This window comes from Ornithodoros turicata, unplaced genomic scaffold (genome assembly GCF_037126465.1).
Source record: "Ornithodoros turicata isolate Travis unplaced genomic scaffold, ASM3712646v1 Chromosome22, whole genome shotgun sequence".
NCBI classification, from domain to species: Eukaryota; Metazoa; Arthropoda; class Arachnida; order Ixodida; family Argasidae; genus Ornithodoros; species Ornithodoros turicata.
In genome coordinates this window covers 985,574-993,775 of record NW_026999340.1, presented here as the reverse complement: position 1 = coordinate 993,775, position 8,202 = coordinate 985,574, and the positions used below count along the sequence as shown (strand labels likewise).

Genomic DNA, 8,202 nt, shown 5'->3' with positions numbered 1-8,202 from the left:
CGTTTCCACGTAATCATCAGACAATTGGATACATTTCCGCCAACGGTGAACAAGTTTTTCAAAGCCGTCACGGTAGAAGTCGACACTCTCTCTCCGCAACCAGCCTCTCACAGTTCTCTCAACTTCGTCATCAGATTCATATCGGTGTCCCCGTAGGTCTTCTTTCATCTTTGGAAACAGATGGAATTCAGACTGTGCCAAATCTGGACTGTATGGAGGATGCGGTAAGGTTCAACCGTACAACTCAGTGGTTGCTGTCACTGGACGTCCACTCCTTTGTTTGTCACGCAAGTCAGATGTTCTCACCTCACCAACTGCAAACTTGCTGGCCCAACGACGCAGACTGGTCACATCAACACAATCACCATAAACGGCTTGCATTATATCATGAATTTTCTTGGGGGTGACACCTTCTTATGTAAAGAATCCAGTGACAGCACGTTGCTTCGATCGCATTAACAGACCATCTGCGCAGGGTTCCATTCTTTGCGCTGTCACAACACAACCGTTCACTACTAAGGCTTCCTGCTTACTGGATCTGAAGAGCAGAGTCTACAGAACACTCCTATACCTGCTGCACAGTGGTGCTGCCATCTGTTGGAGAGTTATGAAGGTGGAGGCATTACTTTTCAGCCTACCCTCGTAAGTGGCTAGGTTTGGGCGGATTGCCGGCATCGCCTGAAGATCGCAGCACCGTAACGAAGTCCGTGCATGTGCAATGGTAGGCGCTACAATGCGATGCCACCAACGCGTCCGGGCACCCTCGATAGCCTATATTGACGTACCGGATGGAGCAGAAAACGTCTGTAACGGTGACGTGAATGCGTCTTTACAATTAACACGTACGCCTGCAACGAGTGAAAGATGCCAGCTAAATTCCGGACATCCTTTCCTCTCAAATACTGTGTTTTTAACCCATGTGAGCGTCTGTAATGTGATTACCTGCTGAGTGGAGCTGTCAAACCATTATAGCTGTTCTTTCACGAATTAAAACACCATTTTCAACACCATATTCCCAGTTTAAATGTGGTGTAAAATAGGTGTGTTTGGCGTAAACTCCTCTTCCACCACCCAACATTACGCTCTGAATGAGCGACATGCGGGATAAAATTTGGTGCATGTCGATATAATAGCTTTTGTAATGGTCTTTTTACAGCTTTTGCTTCAGCCTGCGGGATAGGAAATGATTTCTTTTTTTAAGAATACGCATGTTTTGAGCGAATAAAGGGTTGAATGATTTACTGCGTTGTTCAGTTGACAAATTAATCTAGGGATACATAACACAGAAGGCATACTTCAGAGTATGTGTGGAAGAAGAGGAAGCAGAAATCTGACTAGTGCTCGAAGTGGACGTGTCTTTGTCACGGTCATGGAAGTTGGTCTTCAAGAGGAACAGCGCAAGCAACAAGCTGTAATAGGTATGGAGAATTAACGGATATTTTACAATGTCCCTAGTAGAGAGAGGTAAGTAATAAGTAAACTAAGGCAAATAGGCAGTGAGCTCATAAAGTGCTCTCTCGTTATTTGCTTGTGATATTCAGTGTCAAGTGTACTGGCTGAAGGAGAAGCATGAAATGTAGCATGGGAAGCAGCAGTAACACGGCAGAGGGATGTACAATGAAAGTTACGAGGAACCGACAATCGCAAGAAAATATTTCTGGAATCCTTCGGAAATTATTAGAAATTGATTGAAGCTGTAATGAAGGCAAGATAAACTGTCTGCGCACGTTGTTTCTTCGCCGCTTTCACGCACTATTGCCCGCATTAACGTGAAGTGAACGAACAAACTATGCATGACTCTGTAGCACTGATGCAGTGGGACTTTCGGAAAATTCGCTAGACTGCTCCTATAGAAATGAGGAGGACCGTGGACAACGAGGAGGTATACACGTGCCTGGAGCGCCAGCTCCTCAGTTCTACCGGCCCCGTCCTAGCGTGAGGCCACGCACATCTGTCTGGTGGGACATCGGCGGTCAGGACTCATGTTGAGGAGAACCACCTCCTCTGCATTTGGTGACCCGGCACGCCGCGATGACGATGACTAAGGTCGGGCGCCTCAGAAGCAGCCTGCAAACTGAGTTGACTAATTGAAATAACCGCGCAAGGCTGGTACCACAACGATCCATAGATGCGAATATTGATTCACATCCCCTGTAGTGGTGGTAACCACATGTTGAAACGATATGTATTTGAAGTCTCAGGTCTGAAGACGCCAATATTTCCAATACGGACTGTTCCTCTACTGGCCCCCGTAGAAGACCCGTTCTCTGTTCAGAACGTTGTAAGCCCTCTACTTCGAGTTCAAGATGACTCTGAACGACGTTTACCTGAAAAGAACACAGTGAAGACAGGAAGATGTTTTGATTCCTGCACTTGAAATAAAAGCCCCCACCAAGACGACGAAGCACGTGAGGCTCATGGGACATGTTGTCACGCCTGATTGCAGAATTTCTGCATATGATGCGAGAGATTTGCTATATGCTGTTCAGAGACGATTTCGAAACAACACTCAACAGCATTTTCAGGCATGTTTCTATGCGCGCTGTGTTCAACACAGAATTTTATTGGCAATCTTTCAAACTGTGATGAAAGCTACTACTGCTTGAATAAAATATTATTGTTACTACTACTATCATCCGTACTATAACCCATGACATGGCAGATAGGTACTTTAACTGGATGGTTTTCTATTGCAGCTGCGTTACTATCCAGGAAAAGGCGACCAAAGAAATCCAGAAAACACAGTAAGTTCTCCACTTTACTACAAGTACATAACGTAACGCTAATTGAAAACACACAGTTGACAGTTCCCGCGCTGATGAATCATAGACAATTTATTGCAGCAAGAGGTTGTGTCCTTTTTCTATTTAAGTTATGACCGTGATTGGCGCGTTCAAGCAGGAAATTCGAGACAGTCACTTATCGGGCAGGGAAGGAGGTGTCGGTTACACTCATAGATTCCTGATAATAAGTGGAAACCAATAGCTAGCCATGGGGGCACCTCAACCTCCGTTGTGCGTTCAATGTTTTGATCCAACCCTGAAAAGTGTCTCATAGCCGTCACTGCGTCAATAGTCTCATCTTGTACCAACTCGACACTGCTGTTTCCTAAGAACATTATTCTGTTGTCGGCTGAGGGCTCTTTCCTCCTCTTAGCAAGTACACTAAATATACCAAGGAGGAAAGAGTGAGCGACCCGTTCCTTTTATTCGTAGAGTTGTCAAGCCCTTCCAGGAGTAGGAATTGACCATACATTTTCATTCCGAGGAATTGAAAGGAATAGAATTATCACAAATCTCCATTCCTCCGAGTGAAATTGGAAAGGAATGGGTGACCCCCGCCCCTGTTACACGCGCAGCCTTCGACGATCGCTGAAACCAACTACCAGTAAAAACGTCCCAGGAAGTACGTCAACTTCTAAAAGGGTATTGAATCCAATGCTGCTTATCGGGTCAGCTTCAACGGTCGTCGAAGGATGACTGGGTAGCAGGGGTATAAGGCATTACTTGGTATAGTTGGGGATTCTACCAAAACGGTCTCACCAACGGCATGGCGGAGCAAATAAAGCGTCCGCAAGTTGATGGCAGCTAATGTCGTGCTAAAAACTGAAAGGTGGTGACTTTGAGTCCTACCATCGGCTGCACTGTCCGAGGTTTGCCCCGGGTTTTCTGGCAGACTTTTCAGACGAATGTCAGCACAGTTCCCCTTGGAGTCGACCTAGGACGCATACTAAACCCCTCCCCCCCCGGCCTTCCTGCTGTCGTCTCTCTATCTGCCCACATTTATACGCCGCTCATAGCCACAGTTGCTTCGCGGCGTTAACACTGGATAAAAATGTCTCGTGCGAAAAGCAATTAAGAGTTAAGTGTCTTCGTCCGTACATTACATTAAAACAATTTATCTTTCGCTGAGAATCAAAGGGATCCTCCTATGGATGTCAGCCGCGTATTCTTAAATAGGAATTGACCGGTTTTGAGTCGTTTTCAATGCGTTATTTCTTCTCATCGCATTGGACGCCCGTCCCAGGATGTTCACTAGCATCATTGAACGGGGCTTCCGGAGAGTTCGGAATGGGCAAGGGAAAAGGAGTACCATACTGTACTCAGTTGAGCGATAGTAGCAGGAATAATAGGAGTACATCAAAACACAGTGACAAAGAAACTAACCTAGCAAGTCGGCGTGTATTCTACAACTCGATAAGCTCCGGGGGTTGGGAGCAGAGAATTATACCAGAGTCCGTAGAATTATGAGTAGAACACAACTCTAGTCGGACACAAGTCCGCCACTTCGAAGCAGCACTTTGAAACGAGACTAAAGGTCTTCCACAGGCCGCCATAATAGGAATACTTCTCTCGGTGACTTGGGGTACCATAACTTCCTTTTTCTTTAGACGAAGATATTCCCCTCTCTTTCTCACTAGCTTTAGGTTATTGTTCTCTGAAGCACTGAAATCTGTTTTTGGTCCACATTGACTACATCATCGAGGGCTGCGGAGGAAAAAAAACGCAATTCCCGTAATATGCCAAAAATGGAGACGTACACTGAAAAGAGGAGCGATGTATTTACTGTCAAGCCGGATGGTGTGTACGGAATCCATTGTAGGGACTCCCTACTATGAATTGACGGGCAGCTGTCCAGAACACAACAAGGGGTCTGGACGCCATTAATTAGCAATTACAGCTAGTTAGGATCACAGTAATTAGGATCATCCAGGGAGTCATCACACTATTTGGGGAGCATCTAACTCGTGTCCAGACCACCCTGTTCATTGTGGGCAACTATCGGTCGTATAAAATGAAAAATAGAAATGGAGTGGAGAGAAGCAGTTGAGTTGAAAATCAACGACGCCATCTTGACGAAAGCGGTGACCATCGCTGGGATGATGGTTAGTGTTGTGATAGCATTCGAGCATCCGATAACACCGACCCTGAGGCCAAGGCCGCTTACACCCTTTCATGTCTGCTTTTTAAAAGACTGTATTGCTGTTTGCCGGGGCACAATAAAGCTGTCATCATGGGCGCTCGGTTCTACTCTTACTTCATCCGGCCGACACAACAGTAATTGGAGACGATGGAGGACGACAACCTCGCAAGGCACTAGAAAAGCACTTAACACATTTAGGATGGCTACCTATGGCCGGAGCGAATTGAGCTGTTTATCAAAACAAATGAAATAGATGACAGCAAGAATGTCAGCCTTTTCCTTACTGCAACTGGAGAAGAAGTGTATACGACGCTGCGTAGTCTTGTGGCTCCAACGAAGCCTTCTGCAATTACGTACGCAAAAGCCGCTGAGACACTTACGAAGCACTATGAGCCGAAGCGTTCCGTGCTGGGAACACACTACATCTTCAGGAAGCGAGTCCAACAGAAGGAAAACGTTTCTGACTACATTGTGGCCTGAAAATCGCAAGCTGCATTGTGTGGCTTCCAGTCTGCTCTGGATGGAAACCTTCGTGACCAATTCGTCTTTCGTGGTTTAAATGACGACATCAGGCTTCGTCTACTCACACTCAAAGAAACCGACGCAGCGTGGGATGGTGTGTGTTCGGTGGCACTGGCCATGGAAGTCGCCGCTGCGCAGATCCACGAAATGCACCCTGCGTCAGCTTCGCATGAAAGTGTTTTGAAACCGGACGTCGGAGACATGTACTGGCAACCCAATGTACAAATGGCCAGCGAAAGCACAAGACCCAAAGAACTGCTATCGTTGCGGGGATACTAGTCATTTAGCGAAGGCATGCCCTCTTATAAACTGTCAGTGTCATTCATGTCACCGCTATGGTCACATCGCGAGGGCGTGCAGAGCAAAGACACAGGACTAGGGAAACCGCGACAAAAACTGAAAAATGTCAACGCGGTAGAAAATACGTCTGATGTTACTAGCGTGTATGCACTTCTCCGAACAGAAGTTCGTCTCCTTACAAGGTACAGTTGCAAATGAATGGGAAGAGCGTTTGCATGGAAATTGACGCGGGTTCCGCCGTATCTGTCATGACAATTGACGAGTACCGTCGATTATTTTCATGTCAAAGTGCTTCTGATTCGTCATCTCCCTTGACGAGCTATGAAGCATCGCATATTCCTGTCGTAGGTTTTGTAGATCTAGAAGTGTGCTATGAGGGCCAATGCAAGAAAGTGTCTTCGACACTTGTAGCATCTCAGCCAAATGCGTCGATGCCGCCCCACTTGGGCCGTGATTGGTTACAAGGCCAATCCATTCTGCTTAACTTGTACTATGCTTTCATACACTCTCATCTGACGTACTGTGCTTCTGTGTGGGGTTTAACTCACAAAACTCATCTTCGTGCTCTTCAGGTAATTCAAAACAGAGCTATCAGAATTACATTTGGGTTACCGTTGCTCGCTCATGTCCCATATCACGAAATTCGTATTCTTACAGTTCATGACATAATCTCTTATAGTATCCTAAGCCTGACCTACCGTATATTACAACTTAACCTCACTTTGCCAAAAATAAATTTTCTTCACCTTCGTTCAACCCGGCGTACTAGGGCAGGAGCTGGAGGTCTGTTGAACCTACCTACGTCTTATACAGACTATGGGAAGCTGTCGTTTTTGTTCCGTGCAGCTTGCGAGTGGAACCAACTAACACGTGACATAACATGCATTCGTTCTTATCCGCTATTTAGAAACAAACTAAAGCATGTGTTATTCCATAATGCATCTCGTTTGTAACCAACTTCGTTTCTTTGTATCATCTATCTCCGTTCCACTTGAATTTTTTTTGACAATGATATAAGAGTATTGTACAATTGCATCTGTATCATCAAGTGTATTGTATCATCTTCAATTGTTTTGATCATTGTGCTCTGTTATAATATCTTCATTTTGCGATTGATGAGGAACCTTTAACCAGGAGTACTCCCTCTGGTTCCTCTATGTGTATATTCATCTATGTATTTTCATTTGTTTTGGTAGAATAAATAAATGTCAAATGTCAAAGGCATTACTTTAAACTGGATGCAGTTTAGTTCTGTGCACTGTGCATGTTATTAGTACGGAAGAAGAACTTCCGCAGAAGTGTTCTCTGGTGTTCAGGGGAAAATTGAAGGGTTCACAGGCTCTGTCGTACTTTCGCATGACGCTACACCTGTCTTCTGCAAAGCCAGACCCGTCCCGTACGCACTTAAAGAACAAGTTGAAAGTGAGCTAAGAGCCCTAGAAACTAGTGGAATAATCTACAAAGTAGATCAAGGTGATTGGACAACTCCTCTGGTTAGTGTGCGCAAGAAAGACGGAAGAAGTGTGAGAATTTGTGGTGATTATCGTGTCACGGTAAACGCTGTATCGCAGATGACTCACTACCCTTTGCCACCGAATTAAAAGCGCTAAGATCAGACGAGGACAACACACACGGAAGGTGCCTATGTCCTCGTCTGATTTTAGCGCTTTTAATCCGATATTCAGTACCAACAGGCTCAATTCCACGTTTTGAGTGATCCCTTGCCACATCAAGAAGACATCTTTGCTGACATCACTGGTGGGAAGATGTTTACGTTGTTAGATTTGAAACAGGCGTATCACCAATTGGAAATTGATGAGAAAACACAACAGCTGTTGACTATAAACACGCATCAGTAGTATAATTAGAGGTCCTATAGTCAAGAGTTTTCGCTAATCCAGTTCTAATCCAGTTCTAAGCCAAAATCAGTTAGAATCCAACACAGTCCAGTTCTAAGCCAACACAATCCAGTTCTAATCCAACACAAGCCAATGGTAAGCCATCTGATTGGCCGCCGTCAGCTCCGCCCACTTCTCGTTGATTGGCCCATGCTAAGCCTTCTGATCGTTGATTGGTTGACCATAGCTCTACCCCTTTACGCTAATGGCTGGGCTCCGCCCACTTCACGATGATTGGTGCATGCTGATCGCTGAGCACAGCGATCAGAGCACCATACAGCACGCAATATCTGAAACACGAATTTCGGGCGCATGGACAGCTCACGCAATTTTAGCCTGCCCATATCGGGTATATTGCAATTTGTCACCTGAGAGGCATGCACACACCGTTATCACGTAGCTATACACACACACACACACAACAAAATTTTTTGGATGCATATTCTGCGTATGATGGCGACACACGGGCTCAACATGCGCCGATAAAGACACATCAAACTATCGCGCACCTTCCAGGTACAGAAACCTACCCCCATGTCAACAAAGGACGCTCCACTTA

The 8,202-nt window shown here is 45.5% G+C and overlaps 1 long non-coding RNA gene across 1 annotated transcript in view; it reads left to right on the top strand.

Moving 5' to 3' along the window:
* The first annotated feature begins 1,352 nt into the window (after nucleotides 1-1,352).
* The window catches only part of LOC135373184 (uncharacterized), a 58,837-nt gene continuing 51,987 nt past the window's right edge, over nucleotides 1,353-8,202 (top strand). The window contains exons 1-2 of the long non-coding RNA XR_010416325.1: nucleotides 1,353-1,418; nucleotides 2,697-2,744. This is a non-coding gene — a long non-coding RNA (uncharacterized LOC135373184). The remainder of the gene's footprint in view (nucleotides 1,419-2,696; nucleotides 2,745-8,202) is intronic.